This window comes from Lissotriton vulgaris, chromosome 2_1, assembly GCF_964263255.1.
Source record: "Lissotriton vulgaris chromosome 2_1, aLisVul1.2, whole genome shotgun sequence".
Taxonomy (NCBI): domain Eukaryota; kingdom Metazoa; phylum Chordata; class Amphibia; order Caudata; family Salamandridae; genus Lissotriton; species Lissotriton vulgaris.
In genome coordinates, this window is record NC_141687.1 from 723,445,973 (window position 1) to 723,470,717 (window position 24,745).

The 24,745-nt window shown below is 42.1% G+C and overlaps 1 protein-coding gene and 1 pseudogene across 4 annotated transcripts in view; one reads left to right on the forward strand and one right to left on the reverse strand.

Annotated features, from left to right (window-relative positions):
• STK33 (serine/threonine kinase 33) overlaps positions 1 to 24,745 on the forward strand; it is a 1,296,925-nt gene that overhangs the window by 762,764 nt on the left and 509,416 nt on the right. The window lies entirely within an intron of this gene.
• Positions 15,156 to 16,535, reverse strand: LOC147731051 (endogenous retrovirus group PABLB member 1 Env polyprotein-like; annotated as a pseudogene).

A 24,745-nucleotide genomic window follows, 5' to 3' on the forward strand; every position in this document is an offset into this window, starting at 1 on the left:
TCACGCATGCAGTGGTCTGACATCCCATGCAGGGTGTCCTACTCGAGACCAACGATTGGGTCCTTCATTCTCTCCCATCAGGTAATGGGGTTAGCTCTTTCCGAGGGTATTCTTGGCTTTACACCCATAGACATGCTAGGCACACTTAAGGAGGGTTAGCATCGTAGGAGTACGACTGATTACTGTCAGGTTTAGATGCCTGCATATATTTAGTGTTTTAGCACCATGGTAGAACCCTACCTTTTATTTACTCTGTTGGTGCTCAAAAATCTTTTACATTGGTGTCTAATGTTTGTCGCAGCAAACACATTTTACACTAGAATAACGCTGGTTCAATAAATGCTTATTGAAAACATCCCCATCGTTTGTTCTGTGTATTTCTCTGATACTAAGTGAGCATGAGTAACTGAGTGAAAAGTACTGCACTGTTTCCACAATCCCTGAGGGGTTCGGAGTTGTCATGCTCAGTGTTTGCTAGAAACTATTTGCTCCATGGTAGGGGTCGTGGGCTCAAAGTGGCACTGTGAGCTAGCTGGTCTATAGGCCAACATATTCTAAGGTGGTGTCCGGAATCAGTCCAGACATCAATCCTTTGGTGTATATTGTCCAAACAATGCGCAGATCCTGCAAATTTGTAGGAACTACACGACATGGCGCTGCCAACGTTGGTTTGGTTCTTATTTGACCATCAAATCCGAGTAGTTCAGTTGTGCTTCCTCAGGGACCCATACTCATATTACCCAGAGACTTCCGGAGTGGGAAGGGAAATCCGCCAGAGCTGACTAGGTATATTCTATATATTGGCTGTAGGTTATTCAACCATGAAGGATTATAGTTCCGCATTGTGCAAAACCTTATCTCTTTCTCATACGAATTCCTTAAAAAATGTCTGTCCAAAATGGCGTTGTAGATGGCTTAATGGCTGCTGCAGTAAATGCAAATGCAACAGCAGAAGGAGAGCAGGAAGGTGCTCTTAACATTTCTGAAAATTGCAGAAATTTATTTATATGATGTTTTATATAGCGCAAACATGACCCAGAGTATGCAATTACGACAACATTAAGGGATTATGGGCTCCCAGCCATTGGGGGAAATGTTACCCTTGTGATTGAGGCACATGAGACATACAGGACAGTGGTGTTCTATTCTTGGTTTAAATTTCCGCGCGCACAGACACACGCACACAGACACACGCACACAGACACACGCACACAGACACACGCACACAGACACACGCACACAGACACACGCACACAGACACACGCACACAGACACATGCACACACACACATGCACACACTCGCAATTAACAACGATGGAGGAGCAATTGCGGGCAGTTTTCAATTTGGTATGCTCGCCATCAGCTCCTGGATGGCCAAAAACTGCCTAAAGTCAAACTCGAAAAAACTAAGGTTATGATCTTTGGCAATCTACACCCAACATGGTCCCCCACTTGGTTGCCTACCGCTCTGAGCCCTCCACCCCCCCCAGTACCGAAAGTAAGAAACCTGGGCGTCATGTTTGATGATAAACTAACTTTCTCAGCTCATGCCAATGCCAATGCCATCGTCTTGTCCTCCTTCTACACTCTTAGAATGATTGAGAAACTGCTACCCTTCCTTCCACCAATCGCAGGAAAAACCCTGTTTGGCACCCTTGTTATGTCCAAAATTTACTATTGCTATGGCCTGCTCCTGAATGTCCAGAAAAAGATCACTAACAAACTACAGATGGTACAGAATACCGCTGCGAGGTTAATTAAAGGTACCCCAAGTACAAATCCATCTCCTTGGTGGTGCGAAACTTGCACTGGCTTCCAATCACAAGTCGCAAAAAATTCAAGGCCCTATGCATTGCCTTCAAGGCCATCATAACACAGGTCCGGACTTTCTAGAAAGCCTTTTGCGCCCACTTACCTAGCAGAAACCTACCATACTCAACCGCCAATCGCATCACGATCCCCCGCACTAACAAGGTCTCCTGGGGAGACAAAAGATTCACTGTTGGCCAGACTGTGTAACACCCTCCCTCAGCAAATTAAATCCTGTCCATTGCTGCGGGCTTTCAGGAAGCTAATAAATACCAATGAGCAGCACACCACTTCACTACTGCCTCTCCCGTCTATAGCGCCAAGACACCCACGGGTATTTGCGCGCTCTACAAATTGCTTAACAAGAACACAATTCTTCTAAAAAGAAATGGGACTGCAAACCCTCACAAAATAAAAAGCAGAATGCACTACTTTCACGAGGTGGGTCTCCTCAACAGGAGCCCTTCAAAAAGAAGTACAACGTTAGAGTCCGTGATAATGTTTAAAACCCCTGACAGGTATTGGGATACTGAGACACGTTCCTCTTGTTGCTTTCAGAGTTCATCAAAAGACTCAGAGAGGAGAGTACTGTTAGAACACAGATCAGAAGAGTAAGCCAAGCTGAAAGACCCACGTCATACTTCAGACTACATTATCAAACAAGAAGATAAACCAAAAACTAAACCTCACTTTAAAAAGAAGATAGTGGGTGGTCTAAACATAAAAAATTCCCATTCTGCTTAGGACTCTGCTTCTGAACGGAAAATGGGTTCGAACGTTGCTTGACAGCACAGTAGAATTAACCATAGCTTGCCAGAACCCAATGGAATTTCTGGTGACAGCAGCGTTGAATGAACATATCACAGTTGAGACACCTGATACAGGGGTAAGGGTCCCACCTCGTCTTTACGAATTTGCGCTCCAAATGGAGGGGGACATACCAAGAAAAGTGAAAGGTCTCTTTTGGGAGAACCTGACATCGGGTTGCGATATTCTCGTAGCTGAAAGAGATTGGCTGCTTCAGATAGGTATGAAGTGCCCAATGGGAGAAGTTGTCATTTTACAGGCATTCTGCCGCCTCGTTTCAGAGTCATTAAAACATTCAAACTTGCAGGAGTGGGCGTTAAACCTGAGCTCCGGCACTTTACCACAATCCTGTAGGGTGGGATGCTGAGTCACCTCACCATGAAATCCAATTAAAAACTACTCCAGTTCCACAAAGGCAGTACCCAATAAAACATGACGCAAAAAACAGGTGAGGCAGATCTTAGATCAACTTGAATACCAGGGTGTGATTGAAAATTGCACATCTTCCATGAATAATCCCTTGTTTCCCCGTAATGAAACCCGACAATTCATATCGTCTAGTTTTAGACTACACGGATTTTTTAACACATGCACGAAAACATTTGCTGTACAGAATGCACATAGTGCTGCATTAATGAATACAATTGTGAATATATATACAAAACAAAACTAGATATCTCAAATGGATTCTTCTGCCAGAATATAGTGCTTGGAAGCAGATATTTGACAGCATTCTCAGCCCTAGGCATTTGACAGCATTCTTGGCACTAGGCTCTCAACACCAATTTTTTAGACTGCCCCAATTGTATAAGAATAGCCTGGTTTGTTCTCAGCAAGTGTCAAGGAGGTACTTCACAATTGGGATGAGGAGCCATTGTCATATGTAGATGATATATATCTGAAGGATGATGAATAATTTTAACATTTGAACAGGGTGAACAACATAATTTTGGGGTTCGCCTCAGTGGGCTATAAATTGAAATTTAAAAAATCAAGAATTGCCCACCTCAATATCCTATTTTTGGGATATGAGTTATCAGGTGAAGGGAAAAGCATGGCAAGGAAAAATGAGCGCTGCACCAACCTCTAAAAACTCTGAAAGGTTTACAGTCCATTTTAGGAATCCTAGATTTTTGCAGAACATAAATTCTGGATTACGCAGAAAGGGTAAATCCTTTCTGCGACCTAATAAGACATGATTTTTGAGTCCCAACATTGGACACAGTAACACACAGACATTCTCCATTCTGTACAAGCTGACATGATAGCTTCAAAATACTTTCACACATGTGTGAATACTACAAATTTGGTGATCCGTGTAGTCGTGGGTCAATCAGGGTACACCTTCCTCACGTTAAATGAAGGTGAAACGGTACCCATTGCATACAAGTGTTATTTGTACATAAACGCTGAAATGCGTTCTGCATCAACAGAAGAAACACTGACAGCAGTACAAACTGATATAGTGAGAGAAAGCACTGGCTCAGGAGAAAACGCATAATTGTCGTAACTCCAAAACCTACCTTAGAGGCTCTTACCAAAGCAGTACAAAAGGGGGTGGTGATGGACGGAGCATCTGAACCAATCAAACACTCACATCCAGTCAACAGATCTGGGTTTAAACCATCACCGTTCTTTAGCCCACTCTGCCACCCAGTTCAGACATGGCCATATGCAAATCAGTCTGACGCTGTGCCTCAAGGGAACAGTCCAGCCCGGACTGCCAAGCCATGCCTTCCATGGACCAGAAACAAGCTTCCGAGGACCGGTTTCTGGCATTTCAGCCGTCTTCAGCCCGGCTTGCTTGAATCCAGTGGCAAAGTGAGCAAGGGACATGTCTGAGCATACCCTGCCAACTTATGGCGAACAAAGTGGTACAAAAGGGGGTGGTGATGGACGGAGCATCTGAACCAATCAAACACTCACATCCAGTCAACAGATCTGGGTTTAAACCATCACCGTTCTTTAGCCCACTCTGCCACCCCAGTTCGGACATGGCCATATGCAAATCAGTCTGACCCTGTGCCTCATGGGAACAGTCCAGCCCGAACTGCCGAGCCATGCCTTCCCTGGACCGGAAACAAGCTTCCGAGGACCGGTTTTTGGCATTTCAGCCGTCTTCAGCCCGGCTTGCTTGAATCCAGTGGCAAAGTGAGAAAGCGACTCACGTGCTCATTCTACAAGGGCGGTCTCTATGTCTACTGCTCTTTTTATCCTAGTACCTATCCAGGACATTTGCAGAGCTATGACTTGGAAGAGTACCCCCACCTTCACCAGACATTACTGCTTGGATGCTGCAGTTTACAGTGATGTAGCAGTAGGACAGGCAGTGTTGAGGAGCCTTTCCCAGTGACAGTGAGCTCTCTCTTTCACCCCTCCTTTCTTTTTGCTGTAAGACTGTGCACATTTGTTATATATATATATATATATATATATATATCACATACAGCAGGGAACAGTCTATGAGGGACAAGCTAGTAAAAACTAGCCCAGAGGTCTTAGAGTCGACGGTCTGGTACCAAACACATACAGGCTTTTTCAATTGTAAGGTATGCAAGGCCTGTCAACAAGCAGTCAACAAATCCTGCTACCGCTCGCCATTTGATAGGAGGGAACATAAAATAGACAAGGTATTAACATGCAAAACCGAATACGCCGTCTACATCCTGATTTGTCCTTGCGATCTGCTCTATGTCGGGAGTACTAAACACCCCGTGCATAAAAGAATTCTCCAACATCTAAGAGCAATTGACAATCAAGACCATACCTACCCTGTCGCGAGACATTTTAAAGCCAAGCATGACTCTAAGAGCAGTAAACTCAGGTACTATGCAATAGACTGCGTACCAGCAAGTAGACGAGCCGGCAACAGAGAGGTCAAACTTCGCCGCCTTGAGACCCATTATATACTTGCACTGAATACTAAGCATCCGTCAGGTCTTAATATTACTGAAGATCTTTACACATGTTTATAGTGGGTCCATCTGAGGTACAAATGGCATATGGTCTATCTTATTTGCACAATCAATTAGCATGTTTTATGGATTTTAGATACATATTTATTCTGATGAATTTTTTAGTCTGTTATGCTATGCCATCTTTTAGCAATGAAATTTACTGTGATGGTTATTTTTAGATATACTTAATTTATAAATCAATTTTAGCCTTTATATACCATTTTGAGGTTTTAATTATAGGTGTAACAATGAATTGATTTGTTAATGTACATTTATGTATTGCTGATGATGGTTGGTATTTTGCAGATGGAAATTTCTAAATCCATATATGACATGCGTTGCTATGCACATGAATTGTGGCAAGTCTTTACCATCATGGTATTTCACTGATATCACTTTTAATCTCCATATAAGTGGCTCCTTATGAGATTATATGATCTGGCCTTTTGCACTTTATCTCTGTCCCTTTGGGATTTGAATTTATTGGACATTTCAAACGTATGGGGCTCCATACCGTTCCACCCAGAAATACACCCAGGGATGCAAAGAAAATATGCTGCTACATTTTGATATTATTTATTTAGCACAAACATCAGGATTTATGCTGCACTGAGACTTAATAAAAATGAATTTATTTATTTTAAATCATGTTTATTTTCTTTTTCTCACCTTTACAATATTTAGGCATTGTATTTTTTTTGCTGATGCGCAGGATTGAATTCAATTTTAATTGGTCAACCGCATATTTATGGTATTACTTCTATACAAGTATAATGAACTGAAAACAACATGCTATCGTATTCACAAACGAAGATTTTTTTCAGTCTATGCAACATGTAGGCCAAAACCTGTAACGTCATCAACATATATAAACCAATGCCGTAAACGTATCTGTGTCATGTGATCAAGCGCTCTGTGTAGCGCGAAACGCATCATGATGGCTGGGAGCACAAACACCGAATAAACCACTTTGCACAGAATTTGGGTCCGTGTTTTCAAGAAGAGCGAAGCCTGCCTATCTGCCGGATTACCCTTGGAATATATATATAATATAATACCAAGAACTGGAAGGATTTGTTATTCTCCAAAGATTTAGAAAATAAAGAGAAACAATCTAAGTCCACATCGAATATCCCTAGGATGATAACGGGATTTAATATGTATCATAACCACGTGAGGAGAATCTTACAAAAACACTGGCCACTAATAAAGAATGACCCAGTGATAGGACACCTGAATGGCAACAAACCTTCTATAACATTTAGGAAGGCGAAGTCAATGCGCAGCCATTTAGTCTGTAATGCACCAACATTGGTAAAACCCGCCACATGGACCCCACCTCAGAAAGGGTTTAGAAAATGCACGAAGTGCAAAGCCTGTAAACAAGGTGTAAACATGAAAGCGGTAATAGTGCCATTTAGGAAGAAACCCTAAATCATCAGGGGCGGATACTCATGCAAGACCGAGTATGCCGTATATGTTCTGGTCTGTAGTTGCGGCCAGCGCTATGTTGGGAGCACAATCCATCAATCTCATATTAGAATTCTTCAACATTTGCGCGCTATCACTAATAATGACCCAACTTATCCAGTGGCCAGGCACATTAATACACAACATGAAGGGAATATCAAACATATCTCCTAATATGTGATAGACAGTGTCCCCACGAATCCCAGATGAGGGAATCGTAGACTGGCCTTAAGACGTCTAGAATCAAGATATATTATCTTGCTAAATTCAAAGATTCCTAATGGTCCGAACTCGGACGAAGCTTTAACTGTACATTTATAATCCAGTGAGAGGCGTCTCCTGCTTAAGAATCCATTCCATGAATAACTCTGCACACAATTATTTGTAATTAATTTTGTTTGATTAAATGTTACTATTTGAATTTGTATGATACATAGACAACAACAGTATTCATGAATACGTGTAAGAGACATAGCGAACTGCCATGCAAACTTCATAGAGTGTAACAATGCCACTTCAGCGGTCTTACATATATGTTTATGGTTCACTTATTCCACTGGGAGACGATGTGTGTCTATATATAAGTGGGCACAGCACGGAGACAGCCCTCCTCTTCATGGTGGAACACCTGCACACTGTGCTAGATTCGGGTCAAACGGCAGCGCTTGTTTTATTAGATCTTAGCGCCGCCTTTGACACCGTCTCGCACAGGATTCTTTTGCAGAGCCTGGAGGAAGCTGGCGTCGTTGGTCCTGCTCTTCTGTGGTTCCGCTCTTTTCTTGCTGATCGATCTTTTTGCGTGGCCGTCCCGCCCCACCAGTCAAAATCTTACCCTTTGGATCTTGGGGTCCCTCAGGGATCTTCGCTGAGCCCCACGTTGTTCAATCTCTACGTGAGGCCGCTGGCTGATGTCGTCAAGCAGTGGGGTATGACTATGGTGTCATATGCTGACGGCACTCAGCTGGCGGTCACGCTCAGCGGGGATTCTTGTTCGGATGCCCCTAGATTCCAGAATGGACTTCGGGCGGTTGCCAGCTGGATGAACTCCAACTGACTCCAGTTGAACGCAAAAAGACAGAAATTATGATCATCGACAAGCAAGCGGAACTCTGGGGCGATATGTGGTGGCCTTCAGAGCTTGGTCCCACCCCGACCCTGGTTTCGGAGATAAAAAATCTCGGGGTGTGGTTAGACCCTGCCCTTAGCTTTGTCTGCCACACAAAGAGAACTGCTGCATGCTGTTTCGGTATCCTGCGTGGCTTAAGACCTGTGTTAAAAAATTTTGATGCCTCGACCAGGCAGCTTGTTGTGCAGGCGACAGTGATTTCTCGGCTCGACTATGCCAGCTCCCTCTTGGTAGGGATAAATCAGGCCGAAATCACTCGTCTACAACGTGTGCAAAACGCGGCCGCTAGAGCAGTCGTTGGTCTACCCAGGTTCTGCTCCGCTGCCAACACTTTGCGCTCTCTTCATTGGCTGCCGATTAAGCAGAGGATTCAATTTAAAGTGCTCTGTCTGTCCCACAAGATCCTCAAGGGCTCCCCTGCCAAAGATTCTTTTGAATCTCTTGTCTCCCTATGTTCCGGCCCGCCCTCTACGTTCCTCGGACCTTGAACTTGCAGTAGTCCCCCGGTTCAAGCGTAGCCGTGCTGGCGGCCGCTCATTTCGGGTACGTGCTGCGGCCCTGTGGAATTCCCTTTCTTTAAAGATTCGTGTCCTTGATGATCTTTTCGCATTTCGTAGGGCCGTTAAGACCTTCCTATTTCCCAAAAATCGCTTTACCCTCTAGATTGCCACCTTTTTAAGCTGTGTTATGTTGTTACCTTGTCAGGCGCCAGGACGCTTCTTTGCTGGAGCAGTTGTGCGCGTAATAAATGCTCATAACATAACAAATAACAGCATAATACAGTTAATTTTATATTCAAGGGGAGAGTCTATACTATTTAGGAGACTTTAGCAAACACAAGACAAAAATAACGCCTTATTTCCCGAGAATATATTTAATAGACTAGCTACCTTGAACAGACTATGAATATGTCTAGATGCTACGTTTGAAGACTCGCTAACATATAAGCGGTATGGCACTACTATTTACTTATTTCTTTGATTCATGATAAGAAAATGTCTCGAAGATGAATTGACCATGTTTTTGCTTGAGAATGTTACCGACCATTCAATGAGCGCTATTGTATAATGAGTTGCGAGGCCGTGTTATGTTCATTTACGTATACAATGTTACAACATAGGTAATCAATTAAGATGTTGGTTCGCTACCGTTGCGCACATGAAGGAAACATATATTATTTGTTAACATTCTCTGCTTAAATCCGTGTCGGTTTTAACTTTATGTTTATTTTTAACATGGTGTCTTTAGCATGACGTAGAGGCAATAATTCTTCTATGTTTATCACTGCTAGGTTCATGACTCATGGTAACTATGGCAATTGACAACCAATCATGCCATAGGCTCTGTTTTTGATGTGTCAGCATGTCATGTGTTATATAAACTGATGTTACTTACAGCAGAGTAAGTGAGCAAGGCGGAGGCTTCCACCGAAACGCGTCTGTGCAGCATGTTGGATTAAAACTTTTTTTTGAGTAAAATTCATGGAGTCAGTGCCTTCCTTTCATCGTTTGGGAATTTGGATTGGTAACAATATATATATATATATATATATATATATATATATATATATATATATATATATATATATATATATATATATATATATATATATATATATATATATTCACTGAAAAAACCATAGGTTTCACACCAGTTATAGTTAGCTGGAAATTTTACTGATATAAAACCATTGAAATTCCCACGTTCTAGTTAGTCGGACTCACTATAACTTGCGAGTGCAATGCACTGCTGATGACATCACATATTACATCACTCATGACATGGTGAGTGACATCACTCATGACATCACTGATGACACCATCCTTGTGACACAGTGACAGACCTCCTCTCAGTGTAAAGTAACCCTTGAGACACATATTCAAAAATAGAAACTGAAATTTTTAAAAAATGGACATACCTATATCAGTTACAACAAGCAATTCTGTACTTCCACTATCTATATACACATCCACTCATTCACCAACAGTTCTATATAGTCACTCATACATATACTCACTCATCATATGAAGAGATACACCTATACATCCTGTTACACACCGACATTCATCCAAAAGTTATTCACACACATATTCACACGTGCAAATAAACTATTGAACAACCATTTATTTGAATATAGAGTTATACACACACTTCCACCTTACTTCTATTGAAAATTACACATATTTATTCTCTTAAACAATCACTTATAGAAACACATACTTATTTAAACAGGAACTCTTATAATCTCTTACTCTCACATATACTCACTTATATACATCAATATTCATATATACTAGATTAAAACATATGTAGTTACTGATAAAGACACTAGTGAGACAGTCATTCACTCACTAACAAACACATATAGACACTCATCCACCCATACAGTCCTGTACATATGCTGTCTTCAAAACACATACAAACAAAGAGTCAGTCACTCATGCATCTATGTGCTAAGTAATACCCCCACCAAACCATATAGACACTCAAACTGATACTAATAAAAATATCAAATAACCCATATACATACGCATGTAGCTACTTATCAACACATGTAGCCACTTATACACAAAGTGAAACACTAATATGTGTATTTAAATATTTAAACATAACTCACTAATATTTATTTTTCAGAAAGACACATATTCACTGGATGGTGTCATCAGTGATGTCATGAGTGATGTCACTCACCATGTCATGAGTGATGTAATATGTGATGTCATCAGCAGTGCATTGCACGCGCAAGTTATAGTGAGTCCGACTAACTATAACGTGGGAATTTCAATGGTTTTATATCAGTAAAATTTCCAGCTAACTATAACTGGTGTGAAACCTATGGTTTTTTCAGTGAATTTAATAGGTTTTTTAAATGCTAATTCCTAACTATAACTGGTGTGAAACCTATGGTTTTTTCAGTGAATTTCATAGGTTTTGTTAATGCTAATTCCTAACTATAAGTTTCACTTTATAAATAAGACTGTTAGCACTCTAGTTGTTCTTTTTAACACTCTGGTACATTCTGTCATTGGGCTACAGTTGGGCTACATCTAGTTGAAATTTGGGCTACATTTACAATTTTTGGTCTCTGGTGGCCATCTTTGGGCTACATTGGGCTACTTTGGGCTACATTTGGGCTACATTTTGGCTCTAACATATATTAAGCCCAATGTAGCACAATACATATTTTTATAAAGTTAATTTTTTTTACAAACCACTTCAGAATAGGGCTACCTGTCCCTACAATTATCCCATTTTTTTTTTTTTTTTTTTGGGGGGGAGCGCTCCCAGAGCGCGCCCCGGAGTGCGCCCCGAAAAGCGTATTTCTGAAAAGCGCCCCCGGGCGCGCTCCGGGGAGCGTCTCGTGAGCGCCAATATCGCAAACGAAAACATGATCGTGACGTATCGCGTAGCCGCGACCGCGTGATACGCACGGCGTAAGCGCACCCGGAAGTACTCGAGCGAATACGATCGCACAACGTAAACTTCCGACGCGCTTACGCTGCGCGCCCCAGTGCGCGTAGCGTAAGCGCGTCGGGTCATGTGAGCAGAAAATAACACTTTTCATTGGTTCATAACAGTTTTAGTTTCATAATGATGAAGCCCCTGGTCTTGTGACCTGAAAATAACACTTCTCATTGGTTCAGGACAGTTTTTATTTCTAAATGATGAAAGACCCCACCTTTTTTCCTTATTCTGACTTTGTCCTTTGACTGAGGAAGACCTGTTTGTTGCTCTCTCTACTTTTTTGCTCCAAATAATGGCTTCAGTAGTAGCATCAGCTGGTGCATCTGCCCCACCACCACCACCACAACCACCAAGAGGACCAGCTCCAAATTATATTGGTGGTCAAGAACAGGAGGAGGAGGAAGAGGAAGAGGAGGAGGGGAGAAGAAGATGGCTGCCAGAAGAAAATACACCTTACAAACCCAAACCACACATTGTATGGCAGTTTTTTTCAATCCCAGAGGGGCAAAAAAAGGTGAATGCGCCCAAGGTGACTTGCCTCATCTGCAATGATGAACTTTCACGGGGCAACCCAAACAAAAAATATTCTTTTGGTAACTATACCATGATTCGGCACATGACCAGAAAGCACCCAAACAACTACTCTCGAGCAGAGTTCAGGGAACTGGCCAGTAACCTCCCCCAGTCATCAAGGACCCCCTCCCAAAGAAACCAACCCACCTCATCAGAACCAGAAACATCCAAGGTGATGCCTTGCATTCAGCCGAGATTTGCTGATTTTAAAATCACTTGTTCTGCATGTGGCAAGCTTATCGCCTATGGCGAAAAAAGCGTTAAGCTCATCGTCCTTGCAGGTGATAATCACAAGTGCCCCAAAAAGAAGTAATTTTTGGGGTTTTTTGTTTTTTTGCTCCAGTTGAGCCAGTTTCAATTCCCTTTTTTTGTTTCTCCCCCTAAAAAAATACAAAAAAAATATAAAACTGTTTTGAAAAGCCAAAAAAAGTTCAAAAAGTTCAAAAAACACAAAAAAATATAAAACAACAAAAAGAAGAAAAAAAAAAGTTCTTTTTAGAACTACCTCCAATTTCTAAATAAAAATTTCATTTTTTAAAAAACTCTGTCATCTTTTTCCCTCATTTTACGCTCCCCGGTGCGCTACCTGGTGCGCGCACCGGGCGCTTCCCCCGCGCAAAACGAAAAAAAAGAAAATATTTTAAATGCCCCGCGGGGCCCTTTTATAGCCCCCACATCAAACCTAGGGGGTCAAAGGGGTCTATCCCTGACGCCTTATGGTCAGTTCCCCCTTTGTTTTAGCCACCTCTTATGTCTCGATTTTACCGAGACACAAGATGGCGGCCGCTCTGGACTGTTTCGAATGTTTGCAGACACCCGAGAGCCAATCAGCTTTCCATGCGCACCTCGCGTCACGCGCCCGGAGCGCTCCCCGGTGCGCGCACCGGTGCGCTGCTATAGATATATATATTTTTTGTAACCTAAATTACTCAAAATCCACTGCAGCACATATCTTGAGACATAGCAAAGGCACATCAGGCTACCAATCCCTACAATTTTGCCAAATTTGGTGGAAATCCATTCAGCCGTTCGGGTTAAAAGTGAAATCGACCGCCCTATGGAAATTAACATGGGGAAAACATGTTTTGGGACCCCCCTTTTATCTCGGCCCCCGCTTGACGTATCCCCCCCAAACTTTCAAGGAAGGACCGGAGCTCGACGAGGCCATTTTCAGGAAATTTTCAGGCAGATTCGTCAACCGGTGCCAAAGTTATTCCAAATAGAATTTTGAGATTTAACATTGAAAAAAATCCTAACTATAACTACCTACTGGCGACCGCCAGTAGGTTATATATATATATATATATATATATATATATATATATATATATATATATATATATATATATATATATATATATATATATATATAACCTACTGGCGGTCGCAACATTCTATTGGGAATAACTTTGGCGCCAGTGGAGGAATTTAGGTGTAATTTTCCAAAATTTAGGCCAGCTCCGCTCCGCTTCTTCCCTGGAAGTTTCGGAGGGATTCGTCAAGCGAGGGCCGAGAAAAAATGGGGGTCCCAAAACGTTTTTTCCCCATGTTAATTTCCATAGGACGAATAGACAAGGCTACAGCCCGAACCGCTGAACAGAATTACACCAAATTTTGCAAAATTTTAGGGACTGGTACGCAGAAGTGCCTTTTCTATATTTGGTTAAAATTGCTCCAGTGGTTTTTACGAAAACGAGGTTCAAAAACACATATATATCTATATGCGCGCTTCCAGCGCTTACCGGTACGCGTACCGGGGAGCGCACCCGGCGCGACACAGAAGTGCGCGAGCGGAAAGCTGATTGGCTCTCGGGTGTCTGTCAACATTCTAAACAGTCCGGAGAGTCCGCCATCTTGTGTCTCGGTAGAATCGAGACACAAGAGGTGAAAATAAAAAGGGGGAAAGGATTATAAGGGGGCATGGTAGACACCCCCTAGGTTTTCTGAGGGGGGCCTAGAAGGACCCTGAAGGGCTAAAAAATAAATTTTTATTTTTTTTTATTTTCGCGGGGGAGTTCCCATGTACGCTTCCCGGTACGCGCACCCTAAGCACACCACGGGGAAAAGCAGTGTAAAAAATTAGAGTAAAAAATGTATTTAGAGTGCTTAGATGTAGGGTAGATCTGAAAAGAGCTGGTGTGTTATGTGGGTGTTTTTTGTACCTACAAGTAGGTACCAATGCAGAGTCTCAAATTCAAGAGGAAGACTCTATTCCTGGAGTACCTGACCTTACGGGCCAGGCGGCTCAGGGCACGCCTAAGATCTCCGGGTTCACCTGCTTTGGCAGACAGAGACAGGTGACACTCTGGTCCTGTAAGTACACCAATGGGTATGTTATCACGAGACTGCCACTTCGTTCCGTGGCGCACAAACTATCATAGTACACAAGTTTACAATGCCAACTCCCAAAACATACAAAACTGACGAATAGGAATAGTTCGAAAAGAAGTTATTGAATGTCTAAAACACACCGTCCTTTCAGACCCTGTGTGCTCTCCTCCCTTCAGGTTAATCAACACTAGTGCCTGTAATTCAATTTTGCAGGTGCTAGAACACGTTGAATGCTCTAAAGGACAGTCTATGTAACAAGAGAACACACAAAGAGAATAGCGAAGGCCAGTTAAACAAGATAAAGTCGAGAAGAATGGTGGGACCCAAACAGTGGAGTAAGACATGGATTAATCAGTCTAGACATGGACTTACGAAACTCGGGAGACCCTGACATCGGTTTCATAAACATAGGCAGAAGTTATTCTTTAACGGGAAGGACACGTAGCAGCTGCAAAAGTAAAAACATCGCGTTCACCCCGTCCGCCGTGCTGCCTGAGTGAGGCAACACAAAATGGTGGTTAAATACAAAATGGCGGCTAGATAAGAAGCGAAGTCAAAAACCGCGTAACCTCAGACCCTCCTTTTGCCATACTCAGGCAAAGCACAAAAGACTCATGTTAGTCTGAATCGATATCGATGGTCATGAGGTCATTGAGGTGTTGCTGCAACATCATTCTGATGTTCTCTGTTTCCTGTGTTACCGGCTTAGAGACACACACAGTGGCACAAAGTCCGCAAATAGCTGGACCGCACTGTAAACCGAGGCAACAAGAAAAGATGATCACTAGAATCGCTCCAAGGAAAGTTAACACTTTCCATCCCCATGTGGACAGTAGTCCCCAAAACCATCCCATCACAGACCAATCCCCAGTGTCCTGATGACTGGACTTGGAGATGACATGTAGCTTAGAGATGGCTTGGTATACTATAGAGGCATTATCTGGAACGTAAACTCAGCAAATGGACCCAATCAATTTACAGACTCTGCCTCTATCAGCCAAGACAATGTCTAGAACCATTCGATTCTGCAAAGTCATAAGGCGATCCGCCTGAATTTCAGCTGTCAAATTATTCAATGCTCCAGAAGTTATATTTATGGTAGCATCAACCACACGAACCAAGCGTCTGATGTTTTTACTATTTGCCATTGGACCCCAAAAAGGAAGAATTCCCTTCAGGAAATCTCCTCCTTCTTGTCCGGCCGTGTCTTCTGCATCAATTACCCCTCTACCCAATCTCTTTCTATGGTGATCTGCAGGAGCAGTATATGTCGGAGGGAGAAGGAAAGCTATATAACATGTCCCCGAAAAATGTGTTGGAAGCCATGTATAAGCTTTATCATGACAGATAAAGTATGTGCCTTGTGATGGAACTAACGGTGAAGGGGTCAAGAGTGTATAGACGTATATGTGGGAACAATTACTCCTTTCTTGCTTAACTTTGGTATTCTGGCCATTTATTTGTAAACACAGATTACCTCTCTGGGGTAAAACCCAAATTGGTGCAAATTTCTTCTGTTTAATGTTATCAGTGAGACTAGTGACATACCGGGTCACGTTCCAGCCATCATATGTTCTCTTTTCGTCTTTGGGAATCTTGATAATATCAGCTATTTTTGCCATGGTCACTATTCCCTTGATCAAAGAGCTATGACTGAAATCCACTCCACCATTATTGGACCCACCGGGAGGATATCGGAGTAGGTTCTGGTATGCATTAGAAAACATAGCCAGATAAGCCCAGGCAGAACCTTCGTACGTAAATGGAAGAACCAAATACGGCATTCCTCTCTCTGTATTATGTGATATGAGCCCACAAACCCAACAATCAGTAGTATTCACTACCAATTGATGTTGATGCAAGAGTTGGATAAATGAATTGTTAAAATACTCCATTCTTCTCATCTGCTCATGGTCTGGGAGTGCATAAAATTTATGTGGAGAAATAGTAGTAGAGGGAATCAAAGAAGTAGAAGTAGGGACAGGTGTTGGTTGCATACTGTGTACAATCCATCCTACACATGCTAATAAACTGCATAAACATACTGAAATACATAATGCTACGCCACAACGACTGAATAATAATTTCTTATAATGATTTATTTTCATAATTTTGACATCATTCTCTTTTCCTACGCTATCCATTACTCTAAAGGCGTTGCTCACAATAATCTTCCTTAATCACTTAGCTGTGGTTGTTAGCCGTCCTATGACACTGCAAGTCCTGTTGACCTAGTCACTATTCAGGGCCCAGCCTAAGACTCCTACCGTGACCCTGCAACTTGATGGATAGTGGAAAAGGAATATTTCACTTTTTAACACAAGGCAAGAATTATAAAGCACAACTGTTATTGTTCTTAGGCAGCCTTTCTCTCAGGTTGTATCGAGTCTTGCCAGGTATCCTCTCGTCTTTAAATAAAGTCTCTGAATCCGATGTGTTTAATTGTAGGTGTGGAGGTACAGCTTCCTGCAAAACGTCGTCGTCCTCTTTCTCTGAACTAGTCCAATCCAGGCGTGCACTGCTGAAAGGTACGAATCTAGGTACCTTTTCACTCTCACTGTCACCAACGCCTTCTCGGACCCACTGGTCGTAAGGTAAAGGCAATGGTACCCGCTTACAGTGCACGCCGTGGATCCAGTTTCGTTTTCCGACGACCTTCACTGCTGTACATGTGGTGAGTAGGACTTGTCTCGGCGGCCCCCAACAAGGTTCCAGATTTTTCTACCTCTGGAAGTTTTTCAGACACACCCAGTATGGAGTGTCCTGGATCTTAGGAGGCCTCCAGCAAAGCGTTTTGGACCTGTTGACGAATAACACGCAATTTAGTGGTGAGGTCATGCAAATAGTCAACCAACAATGGATACGGAATGTCTGAGTACTTTTTGGGGTGAGGCTAAGCCCCAAACCAGAATGTACAGTCGTTCTTGTTGAGAGAAGTGCCAAGGGCAAGGCATCAGGCCAGGAAAGCCCTGTACTAGTCTGAATCTTTGCTAACTTAAGTTTGAGAGTGACATTATAACACTCTACCAAACCTGCTGACTGAGGATGGTTTGCTGCATGAAATTTCTGTCTAATACCAAGACCCACACATACTTTCTGCATGATCTGACCTACAAATTCACTCCCATTGTCACTCCAGACAATGCGCGGCAAACCAAACCTCGGGAAAACTCTTTTAGAAGGACTTTGGCAGTAGACAAAGCAGTATTGTCCTTTAGGGGGTAGGCCTCTATCCATCTGGAAAAGGCACAAACCACCACCAGGACATACTTAAGATTATTAAAACGCTCCATATGGATGTAGTCTATTTGTAATACCTCAAAAGGATACGTGGGGGAGCAAAGTGACCTGCTGGAGTTGGAGTTCCCTTTCCTGGATTATGCATCAGGTAACAATACAATGCTTCACTATATTTTCTGCACATTTAGGAATATTTTCATTTTGCCATACTGGAGCTAGGAGTTTACATATACCCCTTGCATTAATATGGGCTGGTCCATAAGCCATAGTGACCACAGGTAACACATACGCATCTGGTAACAACCATCGCTGATGCTCTGACAATTCTGTCCAACATCCCATCGTATCCAACATCCCCGTACTTTCTTTCCACTTACTCAATTCTTTCTCAGTTGCTTCTTTTTGAATCATTTTCATGCTTTCTACTGTGTCCTCACACATACCAGCCTCTGGAACCCAATTTGCCGGTCCTGCAACATACATACGACCCTCAACATTCCGTGCCGTTTCTTTCGCTACTTCATCCGCAAATGCATTTCCCCAACCCACGTCATCAGTAATCTTTTGATGTGCACTACACTTCACAATCGCTATTTTAGTGGGCAAGGTAAGTGATTCAAGAAGATCACTCACCAACTGACCATGCTGTATTTTAGTGCCGTGGGAGGTAAAGAATCCTCTTTCTCTCCACAAACGGCCAAAACTTTGGGCAACGCCAAACGCGTATTGACTGTCTATCTAAACAGTCACTCTTTTCCCTTTCGCCAACACACATGCTCTTCTCAATGCAATCCACTCTGCAGCTTGCTCTGAATTCTGTGAAATACGTGCAGTTTCCACTATCGTATGTAGAGTTGTAACAGCATAAGCTGCTGTAGTCTCGCCATTAGGAAGCTTAAAGCAAGACCCATCTACCCACAAGATCCCATCCGGATCCGTAAGTGGTGTATCTTTCAAATCGATTCGACCCTTAGTTTCTTCTTCCTTACGAAGAAAACAATCATGCTGATCTTGTACATTTTTCTCATCCAAGATAGGCAACAAGGTTGCTGGATTCAGAACATTACATCTCCTTATATGTATATGACTTGCTAACAACGTCAACTCATATCCTGACAAACGAGCACTCGTTAAGTGCTGGATTTTCGTCCTATTCAAAAGAGTATCTACTGCGTGTGGCACCATAACATTAAGAGTATGATCCAACACCAATCCAGCAGATTGACGAATAGAAATTTGCTTCTGCCGCTGTTGCTCTAAGGCAGCTAAGTAATGCTTTAGCAACTGGATCTAACGTTGCCGAAAAATAGGCACATGGCCTTTGTTTCCCTCCAAATTGCTGTGTCAGAACTGATAATGCACAACCATCCTTCTCATGAACATAAAGTGTAAAGGGTTTACTGTAATCTGGAGTACCCAACACAGGAGCTGAACACAAAGCAGTACGTAGATCAGAAAAACTCTTTTGACATTCATCAGTCCAAGGAAACGGTTGGGGCGTATCTTTCAGAGTGAGTGCCAACAAAGGTTTCGCTAGTAGGGAGAAGTCCGGAATCCATTGTCTACAATAAGAGGTAATGCCTAAGAAAGCACGCACCTCTCTTTGTGTGGATGGTACAGACATTTGCGCAATTGCTTGAATACGTTCTGGGGTCAATCGGCTTCCCTCCTTTGACAAGAGATGACCTAAGTAGGTAACCTCTTGTCGGCAATATTGCAACTTAGAAAGCAACACTTTGTGATGTAGATCAGACAAATGTCGCAGAAGTGACACAGTCGCATTTTTACAAACATCTTCCGAATCAGCAGCCACTAATAAATCATCCACATATTGGATAAGAGTAGCACCAGACGGCAAAGAAAAGGTGTCAAGCTGAGACTTCAAGACTTGACTATAGATGGAGGGACTCTCACAATAGCCCTGAGGTGCACGCTTAAATCGAAAACTTCGACCTCCAAGAGAGAAACCAAAGAGATCCCTACTCTCCTCAGCAGTGGGAATGCTAAAGAAAGCATTTTTGAGATCAATGATTGAAAACCAAGCTGCCGAAGCAGGAATCGTAGTAAGCAAGGCAGTGATATCTGGGACAATAGGAAACTGAGGAACAACAATTTTGTTGACCTCCCGGAGGTCTATCACAAAACGGTACACAGGTGACTGAGAAGGATCAGTACGCTTTAGAACAAGCAGAACAGGACTGTTACAAACATTCCCTCTGGTCTCCTCGACCACACCCTTCTCAACCAGGTCATGAACAATAGCCAACAGCGCTCTTTCACCATCGTTAGATATTTTATATTGTGGAATGCGTGGTAACTTACCATCAGGCTTCAAAGTAATAACATAAGGTGGAATTTGAAGCAAACCAACATCATTCGGACCCATAGCCGAAAGCGTAGCAGGGAGCGAACGTAGTTTGAGCGGCAGTTGGTCTTTAGATACGTACATCGGAGAAGTCAATTTAGCACCTAAAGTAAGATGTACACCACATGGTAAGCAATACAATGTAGCATCCAGACATTTCAATAATTCCAAACCCAATAAATTCTCTCCGCAACCCGTTGTCAAAAGAAGTGGATATTCTAAATCGTATGGACCAATGGAAATAGGCAAAGGACAAGAAACAGGGTTGCTAAATGGGGCGCCAGAGAATCCTACCGAAACATTTGTTAAGCCAGACAAAGGTGCCCCAGGGAGTTTAGAGTGCATAATAGAACTTCTCATTGCACCAGTATCCAAAAGAAATGGTTCTGCAACACCCAATGTCACAACATCAACTTAAGGTCCATCCTGATCCACTGGAACTGATACGACTCCCTTACTCTGTCTATGGCTGTCCTAGCAAGTGAGGAAATCAGCATTCTCACCATCTGCGCAATAATCATCATTGTAATACTGTGCAGACTGAGAATTCCGCTATTCAAAATAATTCGTAGAGTCCTGAGGGGGAGTGGGACGTCGTTCCTGAGACGACGCACCACGCCCTCTTCCTCTGGACACTGACCGAGAATCTCCACGACCCCGTGGCTGTGATCCGCCATAACGTTGTAACCGAATCGGGCACCTAATCTTAAAATGACCTTCCTCGTTACAGTAAGCACATTGATTAGGACCCAATGGAAATCGCGAAGCTGGAGACTCAGGTTTCTGCAACAGATTCTGAAACTGTGGGAGCTGTTGAAATTGGGGCTGAGCAGAACGAGGAGGATAAGCCTGTTGCAGAAGAACCTTCGTTTTTAATTCTTTAGTTTTCTTCTCCGCTTTCTCCTTGTCTTCCTTATCCCTATTCTCATAATATTGAGCAGTAGCCAATATCTGGGCAGTTGAGGAAACAGATGTGAATGGGGTAGCAAAGGTCCAGGGATTTTAAGGCTTGAACAACACTTGAATAAGTAATGTTGATAGGTGGGTGGAGACACACTTGAAGCTCTGGACCTCTTGAGCTTCAATTGAAGAAACAGTTTTGAAAAGTGGTAAGTGTGTTCTCCACATAAAATTACATTAGTTTTCCAAGATTAATATCCATTCTTTCCAGATCATAAAATGGTGGACAGAGACATTTTTGTTTGCAGTGCAGTTCCTTTATTTTTATTTTCATTCATAGAGCAAGGACAGCCGACACGTGTTTCGCCCCCTCTTGGCGATTTGCGCCGGGGCTTTCTCAAGGCTGTTGAAGGATATAAGAAAGAATGTTTTAGTTGTGTGGTCTAAAAGCAGATGACCCCAAGAGAAAACAAAGGAAACACCTAGAGTGGAAAGCAATTGACTTGGTTTTGTGATGCCATAGTAAGCAGGCTTATCTTCATGCTCAAAGAGAGGTGATGGTTATAAAGTCAAATGTGGTGAGTATTGAAAAATCCAGAACCGCGCAGAAGAAATTTCAGAGAGAAACGATATACGTGTTTTGAAAGTTATTGTGAAAGACGGCAAAGTCTAGTAAGCGTAGAAAAAAGGTATTATAGTATGCAATTGATCAATCAAAGAGAAAGATCCCAAGGTCCCAAAACAAAGAAGGGTAGATCCGTAGAAAAAGTGCAATTAAAAAATTAAAATTGGAATACAATCATAATACCTAGGTTGGCTAAATCACGTAGACAAATGTCGTTTCCATATATTAACAGTATCTCAAGTACGAAAATATAATTCTTCAACTTTAAAACAATTTCTGTCAATTCAAACAAGACAATTCATGAGTGCAATTGTTTTAACATCCGATATATAGCATGTTAAGATAAAACATTGTAAGTAGTCCAGACAAACTTGTACTATATAAAGACATCTGTCTATGAAACAAATTTATGTAAGCATAGATATCCGGGTTCGTGATATCTTGCATGAAATTTATCTAACCCATTGGCGGTAGTAACTATTATTCAAATTGTTATAAGCGTGGCTATTATGCCTGCATCTCGAGCACTGTCATCCAAAAGATCATATATTAACGATTGGTTCAAAAAAGTTAATGGTCCTAGTGACTTCCTTTTTTTTAAAAAATTTTTTTATTGAAAGTTCACAACAGCCAGATGTACATTAAGATTATCATTATACATAAATAAATCGACGTAAAATATAGACATATATAAGTACATTTGATAATATGATAAATACGATATGAACAGCATTAACCAATAACAATATTTAATAATAAAAAAAAAAAAAAAAAAAAGACAGGAATAAATAACCGGGTAAAACCAAACATGCAGAGAAATGGCCGAGGCATCTCTTGATTTTATCTAGTCTAGAGGGTCGCGCATCTTGCCTTCCTCCAACTAGCCACTGGTGCCCATACACGTAAACCCATTTCTCTGGATTTGATTCCTTTAAGGGCATAAAGTTCCGATTCAATATTGTGAATCCCTAACAGCCTACACATCCACATTTGGAAAGTTGGAGGCTCCACATCCTTCCACGCCGCGGCGATTAATATCCTAAGAACACGTGTCGAGATAAAAACCAGCGCCTCTATCTCTATGCTCAAACCTAGTTTTACATCACAGCCAAATATTAAAAGTGTAGGGGATAGGTCAATTTTAACAGCTAGCAGCCCCTCTAAAAACTTTTCAATTTCATTTTTAATTGGTCCCAAGTTTATACAATTACAAAACATATGTAATACGTCTGCTGGCCCATTGCCACACCTAGGACAATTATGATCCATTCTCTTACCCCATTTGAACAGTTTAGCTGGTGTATAGTATAGGTTAAAAAGAGTCTTAAAATGCTGTGCTCTTAGATTTGATGATCTCAGAAACCTTTTGTCCATTACCAGTGCTCTGTCGAGATCAATTTCAGGATCCTGCAGTTTGTAAGCCCAGCTCTCCTCCACCTTGATCAAATCGTCAGAGAGGCTCTCCATAAGTAACCTGTACAAATCTTTGATTCTATGACCTCCACCTTTCAGATAATCTAATAAAGCACATTCCTTAGATATATTCAAACCCGGTCTTTTCGACTTGATGGTATTAACCAGCTGCATATACTTAAATACTTGGACCCCTTGGAGTGAAAACCGTGTCCTCAGCAATTCTAGAGGTCTGCAGACATCTTTAATCATTACTTGGCCTAAGGAATTAATCCCTTGTCTTTCCCAATGCTTCCATGGGCCATCATCGCTTAAATGCGGAAATAAATCTGACTTCCATAATAGGGTGTGCTGATTATACTTTGGGATGTCCTGATCTTTGCAAATAGATGACCATATCCCCCAAATATCTCCAATAGTCTTATAACCAGAGGCTTTAAAGAGACGTTTGTCATGTTTCCTTGACAATATCCCATGTACTTCCCCCCCCAGTGCCAGGTGGTAAATAGTAGGGATAGCTCCCTGGCTGTATCTAGCATCATCTGGAAAGAGAAGCACGGACATCCCTGTAAGGAAGCAGGCCCAATTGTAATACCTGAGATTGGGCATTCCCAACCCCCCCTTTTCTTGAGGAAGAGACATGAGCCTACTGGATCTCCTAACCTTACCATACTGCCATACAAAATTCATGAATATCGACTCCATTTCCTTTATCAATACATCTTCAATTTTGAAAGGGATAGACCTAAATTTATACAAAATTTTAGGAAAAATAGACATTTTAATAACATTTGCCCTTCCTATAACTGATAGATGAAGTTTGTCTATTCTCCTTAAATCCTGTTTAATTTTGATAAGTAATGGCTCAAAATTATCTTTAATAATGTCCTTTGGCTGGGCGTTAATTGTAATTCCTAAATAGACAACTGAGTCCAGATATCTATTATCCGTTTTATTTATATTACCGGTACATAATACCTGCGTCTTAGCTGCATTAAGACGGTATCCAGATAGTCTCCCAAATTCAGAAGTGATTTTAACAATTTCATTCAGGGCACCATCAGGATCCGTGGTTAAAATAGCAACGTCGTCCGCATAGGCGAGTACTTTAGTCCGAAATCCTTTGGTAACCACTGGCTTAATTTTACTATCCATTAAAAGATTTATTAGAGGATCTATATACAGAGCAAAAAGAATGGGTGAGCACGGGCACCCTTGTCGCGTGCCCCTTGAAATGTAGATCCTGCCTGACTGCTCACCCATAAGATGGATCCTAGCCGTTGGGTTGGCATACATAGCACCAATTGCCTGTAGGAATTTAGGGCCAAAACCTCTGTCTCTCATTACCCGCCACAAGAACCTCCACCTGACGCGGTCGAAAGCTTTTTCTGCGTCTAGAAGGGTCATAGCAGCCCTCCCTCCTTCGGCAGCTTGTATATCAAATAATGTGATGACCCTCCTTATATGATCGGTTGTACCTCTGCCTGGAATAAAACCGTGCTGCCAGGGAGAAACCAGGGTCCCAATGAACTTGGCCAGCCGTGTCGCCATGATTTTAGCATATAGTTTGTTATCACTGTTTATCAATGATATAGGTCTGTATGACCCAGGACTCTCTTTCGGTTTCCCCTTCTTATGGAAGACCACAATATTTGTTTCGGTCC